Genomic DNA, 23,971 nt, shown 5'->3' with positions numbered 1-23,971 from the left:
TTACTGAGGAGATCTCGTGAGAGTGAGACTCACAAGATTTCCTCAGTAAGGAGACTACAGCGTGCCGGAGAAGGACCGCAGTGAAAGTGCTCAGCAGCACTGATCGCGCCGGGGGCGCCCCCGCCCCCAACCGATCAATACTGCTGCTGAGCACTTTCAAGGGCCCCCTGGATGCCATAGGCCCCTGGGCTGTAGCCCAGTTAGCCCTATGGTTAATCCGGCCCTGCATCCGAGTCTCGCGAGATTCGACACGAGACTTGGATGTCATAGCCTCGTTTTGGATTCGTTTGGCGGCTGAAAGTATCCGAACAGTGCTCGGATCCCGTCGGATCCGCACTGTTCGGGTGGGCTCGGATTTCGGTAATCCGAGCCCGCTCATCCTTAGTTGACAAGTGGATCACAGACGCCAAGGCCACTGTGTTAGTATTAGATCTGCGTCCAATATCCACAATTAATCTAGCTGGTTTTAAACAGTTAATTGAGGTCCTCTGTCCCCGATACCGAATTCCATCACAACACCATTTTACTAGAAAAGCAATTCCTCACCTCTACCAGAAGGATCCATAAAATGTAATTATTGAGCTACAAAATGCCATTCTACCCACTGTACACTTAACCACAGATATGTGGACAAGTGGAACTGGGAAACCTAAATATTATATGACTGTGACAGCCCACTGGGTTGGTGAATTGCCTTCAGCAGCAGGAACAGCAACAGCATGTACCCAACAACGCCAGATTATTCCGAGGCAGACTACTCTGTGTATCAGCGACTTCACTAAGAGGCATACCGATGACAAACTGTTTGAAAAACTAAGGAATGTCATTGCACATGGCTTATCCCGTTTGGACTCTCCTGAGGATATGTAGTTTATGATAATGCCACCAATATTGTGAGAGCATTACAGCTTGGTAAAATCCATCACATTCCCTGTTTTGTTCAATACAATTTACTTGGTGGTACAGAGCTTTTTGAAAAATGACAGGGATATGCAGGAGATGCTGCCTGTGTCCCAAAAAAAATTCGGGACATTTTCGACATTCTGCAATTGCAGCAGCTGCAAGAACAATTTATTTTGCCCTGCCACCAACTGAAGCAAGAGGTGGAAAGAAGGTGAAATTACACACTTTATATGTTTGTGAGCATGGGGGAACAGCGAAAAGCCATCCACGCTTACTCCACAAGCCATGACATTGGGTAAGGAGGGGGAATGTATTTTAGTCCAGCGCAGTGGAGAATACTTCCCAGTATATCTCTTGTGTACAAGCTCTCTTAAATCTGGGATCTCATCCGTTGGGTCACGTTTTAATTTAAGTTTGGTCTCCTTAATTGCGTTTATATATTGGTTTAAATCTCTGTTCAATGCATTGTATTCCAAGATGACGGAATCCATGCTGCCCACATTTCCGTGTCATAGTAAGTTTGGCAGTTCATCGGGTATGAGAGGGAGGTATCCAGAGTGGAGAAGGAGATTAAAGATGCATCACGAGCAGGCATGATTTAATAATGTAGAGTTCATTGACAGCACTGTTGGGCTTAAGGCAGCTAAGCTATTGGTAGCTTTTTTTGTGAGGTCCAAGCAAACCAAGAACTTCAGACACAAATGTGGCCCTCCTTGTCGCTGGAGGGCTTGCTTTGTTAAAATGTACATGTCCTTTTCAATATCTTAAATAAGGGTGGGTGGGAGGGAACAAGGACAATTCCATATTGTACCACTTTTCTTTTCTGGCACTGCTGTGTGGCAATGTTTCCTACATGTGCAATGAACTGCCGTGTTTGTGTCGTTGCTCTGTCTCTTAGCATCCAGCCAGGTCGCTGCAGTCTTTGTCCGAAATTGTATGAAAATAATATTGTGAGCTGTGAGGTGGTCAAAATTGACTGGAAATGGCTGGAAATTAGTGTTATTGAGGTTATTGAGGTTAAAAATAATGTAAGAACAAAAAAGTGCAAAATTATGTGATTTTAGCATATTTTAACTATTTTTCTAAAAAATACAGATCCAAAACCAAAACCAAAACACGCAATGGTGGTTTTGCCAAACCAAAACCAAAACACGAACCTAATCCAGATCCAAAACCAAATCATGGGTCTCAGTAAACATCTCTAGTCTTTACAGCCTTTTTCATTCACTCTGATATTGGATTGAGTACGATCTGGCTACGCTGAAATAGTTGACAGTCAGACTGTGTCAGCCCCCGTCTCCACACTGACACTTGGTGCAGGAGACAGTCGTCTGCCACTTCTCAGCAGCTGCGTCCCGTTGCCTAGCAGCGAGAAGCTATATCCGCTCACCTGTCGGCAGTCAGCATGTCTAACCACCAAAATCTCCCTAACCCTATCTGTATACACCTTATGATATATAAAGCTCCCTCTGACACATGTCTAGTGCCAGAGTATTGGTGCTCCAGCGCATCCTGAACTTCTGATCCAGTGTTCTTTGGTTCTGACTCGGCTTCCTGTTAATATTCTCCTGTGTTTCGTTTTGGTATCTCGCTGCCCGGCTGATTTGACTTGACTTCTCTCTGCATCCTCCCTGTGTACTGCACCGCTTGGTTGGCTCTGACCTGGATTGCCTGACTACGCCTGTCTACTACTGTCACTACACAGGTAACTGTCCTCGAGAACCGTGACCTGCGTACCCTCTGCAGCTAAGCCCAAACTCCCATGTGGTCCCTGGTGAATACCGGGGGTACGTTAGACTCCACGCCTCCCTGTTCAGTTGCGCCAATACCAGTTAGCAGCCATCTGTGCAATTCCGTGTCAGACTGTCAACAGATTCTGTGTGTTGACAATTGTGACATTGTGACTGTCAAAAGGCAGTAAAGTCAACAATCACAATCTCGACATTCAAACGGCAATACAACAGTAGCCGGCAGAATCGCAGGCACAAAATAGTGCATACTACAAAAAAATAAATACAGTGGGCCTGATTCATTAGGGCAAGTACCTGCAGATTTTGGGCGTATCGCACACAAAGTCACATGCCCAGAACCGAGCCATACGGAGGAGAAATTGAGATATGGTTATGCACACAAGCAATGTTCGTGCGAAAGTAAGCGTAAGAAGCATTTACGACAGTTTGTGACTTAGGGAGAGAAAAGGGGCGTGTGATGGGCGGACACCTCTAAGACATACTCGAAGTAGGTGTTTACCTGCAAATACAAGAAAATCGTACTCTGCCGCACGAAGAAATTTACTTCTCATCACACGTAAACCTTGCTCAGGGTCTAGTCTAAGTCCACGTTGACATAGCTGATTAAACACAGCTTGACACTTATGTCATCTAATGCAAGTGTGAACCATACTCTTGCATACACCTCTCTCATTACACATCATTATAAAAGACCTAATGATGTAGAATTACATTGTCTGAGTTTATAGTGGAAGTTATGTAGTTGACTGGTTGTTGTATTTTTTTTTTTTAGAGTTAATTGATTTATTTTAAGAGGTTTGATTTGTCTCGTGCACTCCATACTAGTGTGTTTTTAGTTACACGTGTGATAGATGTTTTAAAGATGTGTTTTTTTCCTTCCCAAAATATTTTTTTTCTCTACACCTCAAACAGTCTATAATGATCTTCATGAGGTCAGCTGTAGGTGTATGTTTTAAATGTTTAATGTGCACGCAAACTTCAAAGGTTGCAGGGCATGAGTTTATTTATTTATTTGCACCATAGCCAGATTTCCGGCATGTCATAGGGGCAGTAGATGGGACACATGTAACCCTGGTCCCGTCGGGTGGGAATGCTTCCATTTATTTGAATAGGAAGCAATTCCACTCGATCAATGTGCAGGCTATATGTGACCCGTCTCTCCTGATTTGTGACCTAGTTGCTGAATCATTGGCGGGGGAGTACATATGACTTCTTTGCTTTCAAGCAGTCAGGGATGTAGCGCAGATTAGAAAAGTGGCAAGGGGGTGCAAGACAACATGGCGATGTGTGGCTGCTTGGTAACTTTATTTCCATTTTTACATTATGTATTATTAACCTTTTGTGGTCGTTCAGACCTTCCTATACAGTGTAGTCCGAAATGGTACTTTGCCCTCTGTTACTAAATCTCACCGTTCTGTAATAATAACAAGAATATAACAAACAACTACAGTGTCTTGGACATGCTCCAACCAAAACAGAAACATGTACACACATTTTAAAGTTAATTACCTCTCCAATGCCACATGGTTTAGCCAAGAACCAAATAGCCAAATTTAGGATGCTTTGCTTGCCATAAAGATGCACCTAGGGCTTGATTCATTAAATAAATTAAGCTAAAAATAAAAGGTAAGTTTCTCCTGGAGAAACCATGATAAAATGCACTGGCTGCAAACTTGGTTCTTATTTTGCACAGAAGTGAAAATGTGCCTGTTTTATAAGGTATCCCACTTGATTTTAGCATTATTGTTACAATGTAATTTACAGTTGATCGCGGACATGCCCTCCGCCAACTATAAATCTGCAATCACATTTTAAATTTACCCCCCTTCAAATTGAACATGGTTTTGCAAATGAGCTAATGAGTTAATCCTTTTTTATTTTTCTTTCCGTAATGAATTAAAGAAATTAAAGCAAATTTGTGTTTTTGGGCTATAATAGTAACACGATTCACCATATCATGTTTGCATATTCCATAAGCATATTTACTATGTTTGGTAAGCCATGACTAATTTTTTTTCTCTTTGTCTTTCTTGTCACCCTACATAGGATATAACACATACTCATTCCGCCCTTGGCTCCTCACTCCTATTTTTAGCCCAGACACAGAGTGTGAAGTTGTGTACAACTCGGCACATAAAGCCACTTGATCAGTCATAGAGAGGGCATTTGGGCTTTTGAAGGCACGGTTTAGGTGCCTTGACCGGCCTGGTGGCACACTGATGTATTCACTGATGGAAGTATGCAACATCATTGCTCTGTGTGTGGTGTTTCACAACATTGCCATCAGCAGTGGGACTCCAGGGGTGGAGGCCGCGGTTGCTGGGGAAGAGAAAGTAGGCGCAGACCCCAGCCTTCCTGAAACTGTGGAGGCAGCCTGCTTCAGGCATTATGTATTAGAGACCTATTTTTAAGGTAAGTAATTTCTACAATCTGGACTGAATATCACTTTTTAAAGTCTATTAGATAAAAAACAGAGACTTGGTTTTGTGAAAAAATTCAAACAAGTGTATTTTTAAAAACAACAAACAAAATCCACACAGACAGACATAACAAAAATTTGGAAAATTAGCTTAATTTTCGTTTTCATTTTCCACACGGCTGTGGCTTCTGGTTACCCCTGATGTGGAAGCCTTGGTATAAGAAGCAGAGGTCATTGGGTCAGCAGAGGGTGATGAAGGGGCTGGAGGGTGTGCCGAAGGGTCTGAAGGCTGGGCATAGGAGGCTGGAAGGAAAGATGTTTCTGGTTGGTAGGCAGAGTGGGCTAGTGGGTAGCCATAGGGGGCTGTGGGGTAGCCATAGGGGGCTCGGGGATAGGCATAAGGTGCTGGGTGGTAGGCAGAAGGGGCCAGTAGGTAACCATAGGGGGCTGGGTGACGAGATGTGGCTGGTAGGGATGCAGTATGGGCTGTGCGTGAGTTGTGACTGGTAGGGATGCAGATTGGGCTGGGGGTCAGATATGGCTGGTGGGGATGCAGCGGGGGCTATGGGTAAGATGTGGCTGGTGGGGATTCAGGTTGGGCTTGGGGGATGTGAGATGAGGCTGCTGGGTATGCAGAGGGGGCTGAGGGGCAAGATGTGGCTGGTGGGGATACAGAGTGGGCTGGTAGCAAGATGTGGCAGCTGGGGATGCAGAGTGGGTTGGGTGGGTGACATGGTTTGGGGACAGAATAATGGATTTGTGTTGGAGAGGACAGCAGAGAAAAGTGGAGACTATAAACAGGGAGAAATGGTGCATTACGGGGCAGAGGGTCTTGGGTGGGTAAATTAGGCAGATGGATAGGAGTGAACAATTGAGATGATGGGGAAGGAGAGAAAACATGGGACATTTGGGTAGAAAGGTTGAAAGTGACACAGTGGGAAACAAGGTAAGTGAAACCTGAAAAGATATTGCAGATGTCTGCGAGCATAGAAGTAATAGTTGTGAGGTTAGTGTCCAACTTGTGATCTAGATGGGTGAGGGTAGTGTTGATTTCCTGTGTATTGTTTAGAAGTAGTGCATTGGAGTGGTCCAGGTTCTCATACAAGTGAATTAGTGTCTGCTGCCGAATGGCCCCTGTTTCCTCTCTCAACATCATGGGCCTCCACCACCAGTGGCTCCTTTGATTACCTCCTCCTCATCATCAGCTGTAAGCAGAGGAAATGGACAAATGTATAGTTTTTTCCCAAGTATACAATCATTTCCAATATCTAAAACAATGTAAATTTTTTGCACCCCATTTAGCTGTTGTTATAGTCACTGAGCACAACTATCAATCAAGATTGGCGCAGGCCTTCCTGAGGCACGGAGTCTAACGGACCCCCCGGTCTTCACCAGGAACTTCCGCAATGCAGGATGGATTTTGCTGCCAGAAGCCTGCAGGTCGCGTCTCTCATGGTAGCCCCTTGATTGTATAGAGGGTAGATGGAAGGATGCGACTGAATTCCACGGGAGAGGTGATCCGAAACAGTAGAAGGAGTCGGTGTCCCAAAAGAGCCACTAGCATAAAGACGACTACAATGTACCGCTCAACTGGTGTCTCCCAGAAAGAGATCAGGAGAAGACTCCTTTACTATGCACAGGCTGGATAAATAGAGGACGGTACAGAGGTCGTGGCTAATATAATGAGCCGGGTCGTTTACACACTGAGGAAAAAAATTCAAATAAATAAGGCTGGAATATGACAGTGAATAAAAGCGATAGAGGATATAATAACAGTCCCTAGTCAGGAAACAAAAAAATAACACATTTTAAATACTTATCAAAGCGATGTGAAAGTAGAGAACAGGACATCTTTAAGTAGGAAAGAAAGGCCAATATAGAAAAGAGTAAGAGGGATAATGAATAACCCAGTGGTAATTTCAGGAAAAACACATATAATCAGAGGTACAATGAGAGTATAGAACCTAGTATAGAAAAAGAATGCAAAAAAAATAGGGGAGTTTCCGCATTCCTCACAATATGAGCCTAATAACTATAAATGAGAAGAAAGAGGAGGAGACAATAATATTTTTTTTTGGAGTACAAGGAAAAAATAACGAAGCACAGGTAGCAATTCTAAAAAGTAGAAAACAAAAAATGAGGAAATGGGAAATGAGGGGGAATGGAGAAAAGAAGGATACTATCCAAACAACTAAAGAAACTGCAATTAGATAAAGGCCCTAAAGAGATAAAAGAAGTAGACAACATGACCAAAATGTATAACTTAAGCACTTATGTATTATCCAAGGAAGAAAAATCCTTGCTAAGTAAAGGCTTAAAATTTCCTGCCATTAATAATATAAACCCTTGTCAGTTTTTTGTGGATATCCAAAAAACTGAGTTTAAAAAAAGTCTTTGCACAAAAGTAGCTTGATAGAGACAATGAAGAACACCAATAAAGAGAAATACGTTTAGAAGAAAATCAACGTTTAATCCAACCCTTAAACAAAAATATTGACAATCTCACGAAAAAAGAAAGATTAGCATTGGATTCTTTGAAATCTTTGAAATCACCATCAATCCCGCCGATAAAGGCAGAGCGATTGTCATCATGAATAAATCGAACTATATTGCCGAGATAAATAGACAACATAATGATGGATTGACTTATCAGAAACTTAGAGGGGATCCAATAAGTAGAACAGAGAGAGAATTTGTAGCATTGATCGAAAAATATAAAGCGAGACAAGTAATTGAGGAAGATATGGCAGATTCTTTGATATTAAATAATACAACAACACCATATATATACATTCTCCCAAAGATTCCATAACATACTACACCGTATTGCATTTATCTCTTTCCTTCTTTTATGTGATTGCCTCATTGGTGATATTCATACTGCAGTGTGATGAGTATGTAGTATATCTAATGACTGATTGTTATTTTCTGTTGAATTCATGTTTGACAATGTGAATATTTTATGTAACCTTGTAATGCAAGTGTCATTAATCTTTTGAAACAAGCCAGGCCCAGGATATACAAGGATCTTGGAGGAGTTTGAAGCCCCAAAGTTGTAAACCATCTAGTCACTCAAGCAGAGCAGGGGTGAGAGATTATCTGAGGTGCCCAAACATATACCTTAGTGATAGATAATTTACTTCGGAAAGTTCTGTGCCATTTTGGGAATCAATGTGACTTGATTGAAAATGTAATTCTTAAGGTGGGGGTGAAGAGCCTTTAAGAAGGGTGTAAAATCTTCTGCTTTATACATTACATGGTGCATTTTCATAAGGGGGTCTATCAAGACTGAAATGTCTCATTTTCTCAATTGTATTCCCTCACTCACCAAGTCTTAACTAGTAAGTAGTGACTTACTTAAGTAGTTTCTTATTTTGTATGGCTTGTTATTAATTTTTTGTAATTAAGCCTTGGAAGCATTTTTCAGATTAAATAAATTTAATCTAGTGTGCTCTCTGTGATTCTTTGTGAATTTACGAAGCCCGGGAGGCTCATGCTACATGTGTATATGATTTAAGTGTGAAACATTAATAAGTGGTTCTGGTGAAAGTGAGGACACCATAATAAATCCTGCGTGGTGGCAGAAAAGGTGGCATTGGCTAAGTGACTAATGTGACGCCAGTCACTGCCAGCTGTTCAGATTGCTGTATCTGGGAAAGGCTGGGTGTTCGTGACATGCAGTATCATTGAACAACTTGTGGATTGTGGGTTTGTGTAAGGAATAAGAACATTTTTTCATTTATTAAAGACTTTTGTTGAACTTTCTGTGGAATAACTAACGAACTGAAGATTACTTTGAAAGAACATAACAATCTTGTTTTGATAAATTAAGAAGTTGTTAATAAGATTGCATGGAATTGTGAGATAGTATATACTATTTCCCTCTTTCCCTGCACTGGGTGTCAATACTGCATTTCACCTATGTTTTATTCATATGGTATGCGCCTGTGATATATACAGTGTATAACTCTAAGTTTGAAATATTACCTCCTATTTTGAGGACAAAAAGTAAACCGCACTGTATCAACCAGCATATATGATGGGTGGATTATTAAATATGCATCATTTGGGTCCTGATATATGATTTGCTTATGTTAAACACTGTGGACTGAATGAACACTAGAATGACTGTTGCAGGAGAAGTGGCAAGGATGTATTATGTATATTAGAAATTTACCAATTAACCAAATAATGTTGGGTTGCAGGGGTATTTTGCACAAAAAAAATGCAGTTCTCCGAAACAATGTGTAAATGATTACAATATATCTACAGGAGATAGAGGTTCTAATAGGGGTGGGATGCATGCCGTCCACCCTTTGCACGCTTTCCTCATCAATGCAGCCCAATGCCGTGGTCTCCAGTGGAGTCATCTACAGGTGTGCTGGGGGACCAATGCTAGTTATTGCTTACGTGACTAACCTTAAAAAAAGGAGCATGGATATTTTTATACAAATAATTTTCCACAAGTTAAGAAAAAAAACATAAACAATGAGCTTTCATACAAACTTGTTTCTAGTTTATATACATTCTAAAATTGTTTTGGAAAATAATCTGACCTGTACTAGGGTTGCAGATAGCAATATATAAATTAGTGGGCCAAAAAACAATTTTTTAAGCTCTGTCATTGTGCGATGACATGGAGTCATGGCAATTGTCCTGCAAAGCCCCAAAAAACCCCGAACTTACAGGAGACAGAGGTGTTATTGTAGTAAAAACCGCAACATTTATTGTTCATTATTAAATGAATACTTCAACTGTCTCTTTGCCATTTAAATTATCCAAGAAGCGAGGTTCACATAGGACTCTGCTTGTGGGATACAATGAACCTGTATCCAGGTAATCTATGTACTACTGTACACTCAAATCTGTATATATTGTGGAAATTGGGACACTTTGCCACCGTCTAATGGAGGAAAGTGTGGTGATTTCCCTGGGAAACCACAGCCTAAAGGTGCAGAGAAGGTTAAATCTACACACACACACACACACACACACACACACACACACACACACACACACACACACACACACACACACACACACACACACACACACACACACACACACACACACACACACACACACACACACACACACACACACACACACACACACACACCAGGAGACCAGATGGAGCACCTGGTCTAATCAATTAAGGAGTCAGCCAAAGCAAGGCCTGACAGGAAGCTTTAAAAGCTGGGTTTGATCTGTGTGTGAGAGACTGGTGCAAACAAGTGGCCAGTGACTAGTTAGGGACCTAACTGTTATAGCCATTGTTTAGGGCTATTAGATTATGTTTATTGCTGTGAAAGTTTCATTTTGTTTGTTGAAGACACTGCCAAGACTGTTTATCAATCCTGACAAGTAAAATAAACGTCAAAGTGCCTAAGAAAAACCTGTGTGAGGAGCCATCTATTTGCACGCTTTTCACAATATATATATATATGTATATGTATATATATATATATATATATATATATATATATATATATATGTTGTGGTAGTCAAATAATTGGATGAAGTAAACTAAATTGATTAATATTGTTTCACCGTGCGATTGCGATTAATATGCCACGTATAGTGATGCAATCGCACGGATTAGTAACACACACATTTACATTCGCACTTACACTTGTGAATAATACACATTTATTAAGGTTCTAATCCACATTTATTTATTAGTAAAATGTATTAGACATTATTTATGCATAGATAAAACTATAGTAAAGGTACTTATGGTTCAGATCCTCTAAAAGGTAAAGAGTTTGGTCTCATATTAAAGCTTATTTCACCAGCATTAACCCGGTTTCGAAAGAGTAACGATCTCATCTAGCGGTTGCAAGTTATGAGCAATATGAGATTAATGCTCAAAAAGTACTTTATTTATTGAAACACTTCTGATTGGCTGGAGCTTTCCCTCTCAGAGGGGGCTGAGGCATATGGTTGTGCACTGATTGGCCAGTTTGGCTGGTAGAATGGTGCAAAGTTCCAAAGAAATAGTGTTTCCTGCAGAAGTTGTCAGAAAGTTGTAAGAGGTATTCTAGAGACCTGAGTTCAACACATGTATTTGCAAAGCCCAAAAACTCACCACCTGCAACTAGCAAAAATACCCCACAACTTGGAAAAGAAACAAGCCCAATTCAGCTTGTTATAAGCGGAATTTTAAACTATGCAGGTAAGGGCTCAAGGAAGTCCTTTTGTACTAGTTGTTGTTTCATGATTGGAGACCTTGGTAAGTAGGGTCTGATTAAGGGTTCTGGTCGCCCTAGGCTAATACGGCCGCAGCGCCCCCCTTCCCCCCCTTCCCCCGAATATATAAGTGTATAGGAACACTCCTGAATATGAATGTTCAGGTGTATTCTCCAGCATTCAAATTTAGACAGTGCTATTGTCTCTTACCTGTTCTTGCTCTTCTCTCTTGCAACTTTGTTATCCTCTCGCTGGCTTCTGGAAAGTTGGCGTCCTGTTTTAAAAATGCAAAAATGTATTATAATGCAAAATGTTAACAAACCCTGAATGATTAGGCCCTTTAGTTAAAACAAAACACTCCATTATGGACAGCTAAAAGTACCCCATTGTACAGGCATATATAAGCAATATCTGAATATTTGTGGTCAATCAAATACAAACCTCTACCAGCCCCATCTCACTAATATTTAGTATTCTAGTGATTGCTGAGACCACAGAGAGCATCCATGTAACCACCACACAATCATGAGATTATTCCTCCCAAAGCAGCTCTATTTTTTTAAATACCCCAGCAGCCATTTTCCTTAAACACCCTGACCCCCCTGCCCCCATAGCCATTTTCCTTAACACCTGCTGCAGCCATTTTCTTTAACCCCCCCTGCAGCCATTTTCCTTACCTCCCACCCTGCATCCATCCGCCCTGCAGCTATTTTCCTTATTTCCACCCTAGAGCTATCCCCCCCCCCCGTCATATCAAAATTCCCCCAGTCACATATATCAGCCCCCCTCCTCTGCCCTCCTTCACACTATTAAAGTAATTCTATCGTTTTCAAATAAGCATTGCCCAATCAATTGTATGTATTTCCAAAGCACAAAGTGATTTATTTTAGCAGATGTAAAAAGTTAACAGTTCAATACATTATTAAATAATACAGTACAGTACAGCACAGCCAATACCAAAAGTTAAATACATACATACCGCTGCAATCGCTGCACTTCCATGGGTCCCAATGGAACAGTATATCTGTTAGATAACTGTGGTCAGAGCAGACTGGCTGGCAGTGCAGCTGTGATCATATATATTCATTCAGTGTTACAGAGAACAATGCAAATGACGTAGCTTGCTTCTATAGGTCCAGACAAAGGGTATCTCCAGGGCAAACAGGTCATAGACTGATTCAATCTAAGGAATCCAAAGGTGGGGGTCGTCTCTCTAGGGGGTCTGCTCCTTTCATGGCCAGCATCATACAAAGGTTTATTCCCTATTATCAATAACTAAAGTCTCTTCGCCGACTGCACCGGACAGCTGCTGATGAATAGGGTTTCAGTATGATACCAGACATGCCACCTTTCCCACAACCTGAACCATATATATCACTGAAGTGCACATATAATCTTATTATATAAACTAATAATAAACCAAATGCTATCTGCTCATAAATTACAGTGTAACGGAACCAATATGAATATGAATTATATAAATAACTCAATGTTGTAATGTGAGTGTGTGTGTTCGTATTTTACCGTGCGATCGCACCACGCGTTGTGTTAGGTGACGTACGGATCTGTGTTACGTGGCGTACGCATCGCAATCGGACGGCAAAACAATATTAACCAATATACTTTCGTTCATCCAATTATACGACTTCGACAACACATATAAACCTCTCTCCCTCCCTATAGATTTTCTTGGCAGTCCCCCCCTCCCACCCTATAGATTTGTATGACAGTCCCCCCTCTCCCACCCTATAGATATGCACGGCAGTCACCCCTTCTCCCTCCCTATACATATGCATGGCAGTCCACCCCTTTCCCTCCCTATACATATGCATGGCAGTCCCCCCCTTTCCCTCCCTATAGATATGCATGGCAGTCCCCCCTTTCCCTCCCTATAGATATACATGGCAGTCCCCCCTCCATCCCTATAGATATACATGGCAGTCCCCCCTCCATCCCTATAGATATACATGGAAGTCCCTCCCCATCACTTACCTGTAGTTGAGTTGTGCTGGCCAGCGTCGCTCCTCGCTCCTCAGATCAGCAGACAGGAAGTGAAGACTTCCTGCTTCCTGTCTGCTGCACAGTAACAGGCAGCCTAGTGATTGGCTACCTGTTGCTGACCACTGACCACCAATGCTTTTGATCTCGCCACCTTTAAAAAAAAAAATACGTGACGGCGGCGCTCCCCGACTCCTCTCTGCTCCGTTCACACTGAATGTCGGGCCTGACGTCATCACGCCTGACGTTCAGTGAGGAGCGGCACAGAGGGAAGTCTGCTAGAAGAGAGAAGACAGAAGAAGAGAAGAAAGAAGCCGATAGAAAAGGTAAGTGCAAGAACATAAGCAAGGGGGAGTAAAGGCAGCATGACAGAGAGTGAATGGGGAGCACACACAGCATGGCAAAGAGTAAAGGTGGAGCACAGACAGCATGGCAGAGAGTGAAGTTGGAGCACAGACAGCATGGCAAAGAGTAAAGGTGGAGCACAGACAGCATGGCAGAGAGTGAAGGTGGAGCACAGACAGCATGGCAGAGAGTGAAGGGGGAGCACAGACAGCATGGCAGAGAGTGAAGGGGGAGCACAGACAGCATGGCAGGGAGAGTAGGGGCAAAGGCAACATGGCAGAGAGTGAGAAGGGGCAAAGATAGCATGGCAGAGATTGAGAAGGGGCAAAGGCAGCATGGCAGAGAGTGAGAAGGGGCAAAGCCAGCATGACAGAGAGTGAGAAGGGGCAAAGGCAGCATGGCAGAGAGTGAAGGGGGCCAAAGCAACATGGCACAGAGTGAAGGGGGGCCAAAACAGCATACCAGAGTGTGATGGGGGGCCAAAGCAGAATGGCACATGGTGATGAAGGGGTGCCCGGAGAAGGGGGGGGGAGCAAAAGCAGCATGGCACAGTGTGAAAAGGGGGGCCAGGAGAAGGGGGGAGCAAATGCAGCATAGAGGGCGCAGTGTGATAATAAGGAGACAGCATGGTGATGAAGGGGCACTGTAATTTGTGTGTGATGGCACAGCAGGCTTGTGGCAATGTAATGTGTGTCTGGCAGGTGGTGATTAACTAATAGGTGCTATTTTGTTTGTGGGGTTATGGTGGGGAAATTTAAGTTTTGTAGTGGGGACTATTAATTTAAGATGGGGTGGTTTGGGCGCTATTAATTGAATGCAGGGCTGAGTTTGAGGAGCATGAGGTCTTTTTATTAAATGTGAATATGAATTATTTAATGGCAGTGACGTTTGCAGGAAATAGGAATGTTTATTATACGTTAATGCTATTAATTTATTGCTGGGGCTGTCTGAATGGAGGGAAATTGGTTTATTTATTAAATGGGAATACTATTACTTTAATGTTGGGGCTGGAGGAAGGTCTAAGTATTATTTGTGGGTCCTATTGTTTTAACGCCGAGACTGGTTGGAATTTTCTAAATGTAACTATTTTTTTTTCAAAATAGCACCCCCCAACATTCCAGGATCAAGACAAGCCGCAACTAAAGAAACCAGCAGCCACAGGTGGTGAAAGTGACAAGAACAGGTAGGACAGTCTGTCTAATGTTCTGAGTCTAGTAGGACAATCCCGATTTTTGGTGACTGTTCTGCCCAATCTAAAGGGCATGACAAGACTGTGTATTCTTTATAAACACACTGAATTCTTTATAAACTACACTATGGTGCTAGCTGTCCTTCATGGGCTGACCACTCCCAGTGTCTGGTCTCACCCTTCATGCCCCATTCCGACACTGGTTGCACCAGGACCTCAACCTCCTGTTGGTTGAAGCTCGGCTGCCTCCATTTGGAGGCAGATGTTGAGGATCCAGAGGCTTGGCTGGGCCCTGTCTGTTCCTCGTCTGACATTTTGGATGTTATCTGAATGAATGGTTTTGGTTTTGGATCTATATTTTGTTGTTTTTTTTTAAATTGCTAAAATATGCTAAAATCACATAATTTGGCTCTTTTTGTATTCCTACATTATTATTAACCTCAATAATACAATTTTCCAGTCATTTCCAGTCAATTTTGACCACCTCAGCGGTCACAATATTATTTGCATCCACTTTTGGCCAAAGACTGCAGTGAGTTGGATACTAAGCGACAGAGCAACAGCACAAACACACAGCAGTTCATAACACATCTAGGAAACATTGCCACACAGCAGTGGCAGAAAAGGAAAGTGGTGCAAGATGGAATTGTCCTTCAGTACTCCCACAAAACCCTTATGTTAGATGTTAGATATTAAAAAGCACATGTACAGTTTAACAAACCAAGCACTTCAGCGACAAGAAATGACACTTTTGTGGCTGAAGCGCTTGGCTTGTTTGGGCCCCCACAAAACAAGCTACCAAAGGGCTTAAGTCAGCTAAGCTATCAGTGCTGTCAATGAACTCTAAGACTGCAGCGAGCTGGCTGGTTACTAAGCGACAGAAGAATGGCACAAACACAGGCTGTTTTTATCACATGTAGGAAACATTGCCACAAGGCAATGGCAGAAAATAATATTGCAAGATAGAATTGTCTTTGGGACCTCCCATCCACCCTTATGTCGTATTAACATAATATGATTGATGGGCAGCAGACTACACAAGGTTATAAATTTGACAATATAATGACATCAACAGTATTATTAGGACAACAATTGAAATGTAGATAGTATTTAATAGGTTGACAATTAAATGTAGACAGTTTTATCCCTAACTCTATACCTTTCCCTGTCCCTATCCCTGTCCATATCCTTAGACATGTCCCTATCCCTATCCCTGTTGCTAGACCTGTCCCTGTCTCTTGACATGTCCCTATCCCTGGCCCTATCCCTATCCCTAGATATGTCCCTAGGCCTGTCCTTAACCATATCCCTAGCCTTATAATAATACTGTCCACATTTGAATAGTTTACCTAATCATCGAGTCTATTATGTGAATTGACAACCTAATAATACTGTTGACACCTGAATAGTTGACTGTTACACAAGCTAATAGACTTAAATGTTAAACAGTGCAAGATGGAATTGTTAAATTAAATTTCACATGTACAGTTTAACATACCAAGCACTTCAGAGACAAGGACTGCTAATTTTGTGGCTGAAGTGATTGGTACCACCAAGTTGATTGTATGAGCAAAATAGGGAATGTGATAGGATTCACCCAGCTGTAATGCTCTCACAATTTTGGTGGCATTATCAGGAATTACATATCCTGAATAGAGTCCAAGCAGGATAAGCCATGTTGCAATGACATTGCTTAGTTTTTGTATCAGGTTGTCAGCGGTATGCCTCCTAGTGAAGCCAGTGAAACACAGAGTAGCTGCCTCTGAAAGATCTGGCGTTGTTTGATAGATGCTGCTACTGTTCCTGCTGCTGAAGGCGAATTACCAACCCAGTGGGCTGTCACAGTCATATAATCTTTACTTTGCCCAGTTCCGCTTGTCCACATATCTGTTGTTAAGTGTACAATGGGTAGAATGGCATTTTGTAGCCCAATAATTTTCTTTTTTGCAACCTCCTGGTATAGGTGAGGAATTGCTTGTCTAGTATAATGGTGTCAAGATGGAATTTTGTAACAGGGACACAGGACCTCAATTAACTGTCTAAAACCAGCTGCACTAATTGTGGATATTGGACGCTGTGACAGAAGTGCAATACTTGGGGCACCGTGTTGGTGGGGGAATCATACGACCTGAACCGGCAAAAGTAGAAGCCATTGTTCAGTGGCCCCAACCCACCAACCAAAAGCAGGTACGAGCGTTCCTCGGGATCGCAGGGTACTACAGAAAATTCGTGCCTCAGTATAGCAATGTTGCCAGGCCCCTGACTGACTTGACAGAGAAAAAATACTCCAGACATATAGAATGGACCCCAGAGTGCGAGGGAGCCTTTGACGCTCTGAAGGCAGCATTGACCCAGTCCCCAGTGTTAGCAGCCCCAGACTTCAAGAAACGATTTCTGGTACAGACAGATGCTTCAGGGTGTGGACTCGGTGCTGTGCTCAGCCAAGTGGGGGAGGATGGACATGAGCACCCAGTGGTTTATTTATCCCGAAAGCTGGTGGATAGAGAGGTAGCCTATGCCACAATTGAAAAAGAATGCCTGGCCATAGTGTGGGCCCTAAAGAAATTACAACCCTACATTTATGGGCAAGAGTTCACAGTAATTACAGACCACAACCCCCTTTACTGGTTACAAAGATCTTCTGGGGAAAATGGGAGGTTATTACGGTGGAGTTTAGCATTACAAGGTTATAACTTTACTATCTCGCACAAAAAGGGGAAAGACCACTCAAATGCGGACGGACTCTCCAGAGGAGAGGAAGAGAACCCTTCATTAAGGAACCCACCATGCCAAGGAGAACATCTGGAGCCCGACCACCAGACTCCAACTGTCCCCTTGATTTAATAAGGGGGAGGTATGTGACAGACCCGGGCCTTATATTGAGAATATCCTGCCAACCCGGTCTGTCCTCAGTGGGCCAACTGAACAACCATGGCCCACTCTGTTATTAAATGCCGCCCGGTGGTCAGATCTGTTATTGCTGTGGTGTCCAGAGAGGGAGGGGAGAGGCAGCTCACAGGAAGTGGGAATCAGCTGTGGACCCTGTGACATCAAAAAGTAGTGGAACGGGTTAAAAAGAGGAGGGTCAGGACCTTATCTAAAATCAGGAGGGGGTCTCTCCCTGTTTGCTAACTATTGTTCTAGCAAGTCTGCAACACAGTCCGAATGGCACCATCACCGCAGGGGGGAGACCACTGATGTCATGCACTATTTCCACCCCTGTTACCACCCAAACTCTCCACACCACCAATCAGAAGAGGACAATGAGTGGGGGGTTGTGGAAGGGACAAAAGGGGAGCTGTCTGGGGAAGGGGGAGAGTTGTTGGAGAATCTTGAGACAGTGAGGACTTGGACTGTTGGAGAGTAACCGTATTCTCGCAGGGCCTTAAAGGAATGCTTAAGGCAGGAGCTTTTTGACAGAGATCGGACAGTGTACCTCTAGGACTGATTCTGTTACCACTCCATCGGGAGACACTCGCAGATTCTGGGGAATTGGTGAGCCTACATCGGTAGGGAGACTATACCCAGGGTCCCACCAAGCTGGTGGAGAGTTGGCCGAGCGGCTGGGAACAGCAAGATACACAGACCCACCTTAAGGATCAGAAACCGTGGCCCACTTGGATTGTCAGCTGTGGATTTTATTACCAGGAGTTTGGGCCTGCTAGGACTCTGTGCTTGGAGGTAACCTGCTGGGGACTTTGTTGGGGAGTTTTTACTTGCACTGGTGATTTTCTGACACTTGATATATTTGGTGGGGGAACAAGTTTCTCCTTGGGGAGCACTGTTGTATTTTACTAAGTGTGTACACTTTGTTTAATAAAAGGGATTATTATTTATTTCCTGTCTCCTGTGTGACCTGTGAACCTAGAGGACAGGGTATCTAGTGAGCTTTGGTTCTAACCCCGGTGTCCTCACAATTTTGGTGGCAGCGGTGGGATCACACAGTCCCAACGTTTGGGTAGAGCGCAGGGACTCGTATTCAGATACGGTCAGGCTCTGTAAGGACACAAGGCAACAGTCTGTCAGCACCAGTGTTAGTAAAAAAAGAAACTAGCTGGGAAGTCAGCAGGAATGGCCACAGAAGCAGAGCAGATCAGTTTAAAAGCCACAGAGAGATTCTATATGAAAGCAAGGAAACAACACTTGCAGGGGTTCTGCAGAACCAAAGGGGTGGACTTTGATGACACAGACGTGCGTGAAGTTCTGGTGGCCAAACTAATGGAATGGGAAAGGGCTCACCCTGAGGAGATGGAAGAGTCAGAGGTGGAGGAGGAGGAGGCCAAAGGCCAGCCACAGAGACCCCCCAGTGGGACAAATCCCAGACCACCGTCCGGCACTCCAGCAGTGCTTCAAGATTGGCTGACAGCACTGGGGGAAAGGGCAACCCTGCATGAAAGGGCAGCCGTACTTCAAGCAATGTTGGGGGTAGCAATTGAGGTACCCCAGATGCAGAGAGAAGAAGGTCGGGGAGAGGCCCGGTTGAGACCTCAGCTGGGATATAGTGGAGTCCCAATTTTTAAAGAGGCAGATGCAGACATTGATACCCATCTCCAGATTTTTGAAAACTTGATGGGAGTCCATGGGATTGAGGAGGAAGAATGGTCCAAATATCTGGGACCCAGCCTGACTGGGAGAGCGCTGGAAGCTTACCAGGCTCTAAGCCCTCAAGAATGTGGGGATTATGGTACGGTGAAAAAGGCGCTGATGGTAAAATTCCAGTTAAATGCAGAGACCTACAGATATAAGTTCAGGACTTTAAATAAAGGAGGGTCACAGTCGCACCAGGAATTTGCCAGCCAGCTACAGAGGGCCTGTGAGAAATGGTTGGAAGGGAAAGGGGCTTGCTCTGCTAAGCAAATTAAAGAGCTCATTATGCTGGAGCAGCTGACTCTAAAAATGGCCCCAGAGATCCGGGAATGGCTGGCGGACAGAAAACCTGAGACCCTGGAGGAGGCAGCAGGGCTAGCTGATGAGTATGTGGTGAGTCGACTCAGGTGGAGAGCCCCTAGTATGCCTAGTTAAGCAGCTGCAGGGAGGGGGAGCCGACCAATTCCAGCAAGTCTAGCAACACCTGGAGGCCCCTTTATTAGAGAGAACTCTGCCCGGAATCCAAGAGATGAACCAGTCCGATCCAGACCCTGGGACCTGAATCCAAAGAGGTGCTATCGGTGCAACCAGGTGGGGCACTTCCAGAGAGATTGTCCCCGTACCAAAGGTCCGATGCCAGGAGCCAGAGCTGCACCAGTGGCCGCTGTACAGTATGCCCCAGGAGATTTTGAAATCGGCATTGAGGCCGAGCCACCCTGTCCTGATGTGCCAGAGGCAAGGGACGGGGTGTATGTGGTGAACCTGATTTTGGGGGAGGGGAGGCAGAGCCCTAGGAATATGCAGGGTCATCTACAGGACGTGTGGGTGGGGGACTGCAAGGTCCAGGGGTTGAGAGACTCAGGAGCATCCCTGACCCTGGTGGAGCCTGATATAATTAAAAGATCCCAAGTTATGGAGGGACAGCAGGTCCGGATTTCCACGGTGGAGGGCCATCTTGCAGATATTCAAGTGGCCCGGGTACATTTGGATTGGGGGCGGGATTTGGAATGGTGGAGGTGGGCATCCTGGATGGACTACCAGCAAAAGTGATTTTGGGGAATGATTTGGGCCAGGGATTGGTCACTCACTTTGTGCAAGCTGTGACCCGCAGCCAGAGCCGAGTGCAAGCCACAGCTGCACAAGATGCCGCAACGCCAAGGAGACCACCAAGACTAACCCCAGAAACCAGAACCAAGGAGCCAGAGGCAGCACCATTGGTGAGTAACCCTAAAAGATCTGATGTTGTACCAGAAATTGATTTGGGGGAGGAGGACAGAAGGGAATTTAGGAAGGCCCAACAGACTGACCCATCCCTAGCCAAACTGAGGAGTGCAGCAGACGCTCGGGGAGGGGAAGTGGCAGGCAGTAAAGTAGTGTGGGACAAAGGGCTGTTATATAGGGTAGTCACCCCCACCCTAGATCAAGACCCAGGGACAGAAGTGAAGCAGTTGGTAGTACCCTGGGCTTACCGGACCCATTTATTAGCGCTGGCCCATGACATTCCAGCAGCGGGGCACTTTGGCACCAGAAAAACATTGGCCCGGGTGTTGCGGACTTTTTTCTGGCCTCAAGTCACCCAGGATGTGAAACGGTACAAAGCCTCCTGTGACACCTGCCAGAGAATAGGGAGAGCCCCTAAGAAAGTCCCACTACAATCCCTGCCTATAATTGAGGAGCCCTTTGCACGGGTGGCTATAGATATCGTAGGTCCATTAACCATCCCCAGTTACACCGGAAAAAGATTCATCCTCACCCTGGTGGACTTTGCCACCAGATACCCAGAGGCAGTAGCCCTGTCGTCCATAGACGCAGAGCATGTGGCCCAGGCTCTGGTGGACATTTTAAGCCGGGTAGGATATCCCAGGAAAGTGGTTACTGACCAGGGGACCCAATTCCAAGGGGACCTAGTCCAGACCCTATGGGAAAAGTGGGGCATTAAGCCCCTGCGAACCACTCCGTACCATTCCCAGACCAATGGGTTATGTGAGCGTTTCAATGGAACGCTGAAACACCTCCTGAAGGCATATGTACAGTCTGAAGGGAGAGACTGGGACAGGGCCCTGCAGCAGCTCCTGTTTGCATACAGAGAAGTGCCCCAGGAGTCCACCGGACACTCTCCTTTCAAACTTTTGTATGGCCGGAGGGTACGAGGCCCCCTAGACCTGGTTAGAGAGAGCTGGGAAGGAACGTTCCAGGCTAATGAGCAGCCGATCCTTAAATATGTAGAGAAGATGAGGAAGAGGATGAAGAGGGTAGCGCAGCTGGCGCAAGGCCATTTAAAAGGAGCCCAGGCAAGACAGAAAGAGTGGTACGATGCCCACGCTCAGGATAGGAAGCTGAACGCAGGACAGAAGGTGATGGTGCTGGTCCCAATGAGACGGAATAAACTTCAAGCCACCTGGGATGGCCCATACAAAGTGGTGAGGCAGGTAGGGCCGGTCAACTATGTAGTAGCGCTGGATGATGAGGAAACCTGGCTGAAAACCTTCCACATCAATTGACTAAAAGGTTATGTGGAATGGCAGATGGCAGCAATGGTGGTGTGTTGTCCCCCCATGGGTCCCACAGAGGTAGACCCCCTACTGGAGATGATATGGGAGGTGAGAGAGGAAAAGGGGGTGGAGACAGTGACAGTGGGGACGCAACTAGGAGAGGGACAGAGGCAGGAAATGAGGGAGGTGCTGGAGAAGGAGCAGGCCCAATTTACCTGTAAGCCCGGGCGTACCCACCTAGCCACCCACCATGTAGACACGGGGGAGGAGAAGCCCATAAGACAGGTAGCATACCGCATGACCCCCGCAGTACTGGCCCAAGTACGGAAGGAGATAGAGGAAATGCTGGCCTTAGGAGTAATTAAGAAGTCAAATAGTCCATGGGCTGCAGGGGTGGTATTGGTCCCGAAGAAGGATGGGACCACCCGCTTCTGCGTGGACTACCGTAAACTAAATGAGGTCACCACCACTGATGCTTATCCCATGGCCCGAATAGATGAGCTACTAGACAGGCTAGGGGCAGCCAAGTTTGTGTCCACTTTGGATCTGAGTAAGGGCTATTGGCAAATTCCCCTCACCCCAAAGGCTCAGGAGCGGTCAGCCTTTATAACCCCACTGGGATTGTTTGAATGTACGACCATGCCCTTTGGGATGAAAAATGCTCCAGCCACATTCCAACGGATGATTGATGACCTGTTGGGGGGGTGTCAGGAATTTGCCCAGGCTTACTTAGATGACATTGCCATCTTCAGCCAGACGTGGGAGGATCACTTAGTGCAAGTGTCAGAGGTCCTGAGGAGAATCAGGCAGGCAGGGTTGACCATTCGCCCAGACAAATGCTTCATGGGCATGGCAGAAGTGCAATACTTGGGGCACCGTGTTGGTGGGGGAATCATACGACCTGAACAGGCAAAAGTAGAAGCCATTGTTCAGTGGCCCCGACCCACCAACCAAAAGCAGGTACGAGCGTTCCTCGGGATCGCAGGGTACTACAGAAAATTCGTGCCTCAGTATAGCACTGTTGCCAGGCCCCTGACTGACTTGACAAAGAAAAAATACTCCAGACATATAGAATGGACCCCAGAGTGCGAGGGAGCCTTTGACGTTATGAAGGCAACATTGACCCAGTCCCCAGTGTTAGCAGCCCCAGACTTCAAGAAACGATTTCTGGTACAGACAGATGCTTCAGGGTGTGGACTCGGTGCTGTGCTCAGCCAAGTGGGGGAGGATGGGCATGAGCACCCAGTGGTTTATTTATCCCGAAAGCTGGTGGATAGAGAGGTAGCCTATGCCACAATTGAAAAAGAATGCCTGTGTCACGACTGATAGTGGGTACCTGCTGTTGTTGGCGCAACTCAGAGGAAGGCGCGGAGTCTAACGTGCCCCTGGTATTCACCAGGAACCCCCGCAAGGAAGTATGGACTCCGCTGCAGGGACACGCAGGTCGCGGTCCTTCCTAGAGTCCACAGCGAGATACAAGGAGGTGTCAGACAGGCCGGGTCAGCAACGTTCAGGTAGAAGAGGTACAAAGGGAAATCCAGAAGAATGGCGAGGCAAGCCGGGTCGGTAACTTTCAGGGAGAACAGTACAAAGGCAGAATCCAAATAGGGGTGGTCAAACGGTCCGGGTCAAAAGGTCACAAGCAGCACGAGGATAGTCAGGAACGAATACAGCAACTGGTATACACAAACGCTGGAGGCAGGAAGACCTGATACTCTGGCACTGGTGAGAGGGCAGGAAAAGGTTTAAATACTGTGGTAGCCCAATCAGAATCAGCGCTGCAGCGCTGTCATACCTGCCGCCGGGAATCCTTCATAGCGTCCCGTTGCCTAGCAACGGGGCGCGTCATCACACCCAGAGGTCGGACGGCAGCGGGATCCGGAAGTGATGCGTCTGGTTGCTATGCAACCAGACTCGCTGTCAGCAGACAGGCGGCCGTGCGGAACGGCGCCTGACAGTATACCCTCCTCTTCTTCCTCCTGTTTGAAGGAACCTTTTAAGAATTCTAGGAGCGTGAAGGTCCTGCTTGTCCACCCATGATCTCTCCTCTGGGCCAAATCCTTTCCAATGGACAAGAAATTGCTGTTTGCCACGAAGA

This window comes from Mixophyes fleayi, chromosome 6 (genome assembly GCF_038048845.1).
Source record: "Mixophyes fleayi isolate aMixFle1 chromosome 6, aMixFle1.hap1, whole genome shotgun sequence".
Lineage (NCBI taxonomy): Eukaryota > Metazoa > Chordata > Amphibia > Anura > Limnodynastidae > Mixophyes > Mixophyes fleayi.
This window is presented reverse-complemented; position numbering follows the sequence as displayed.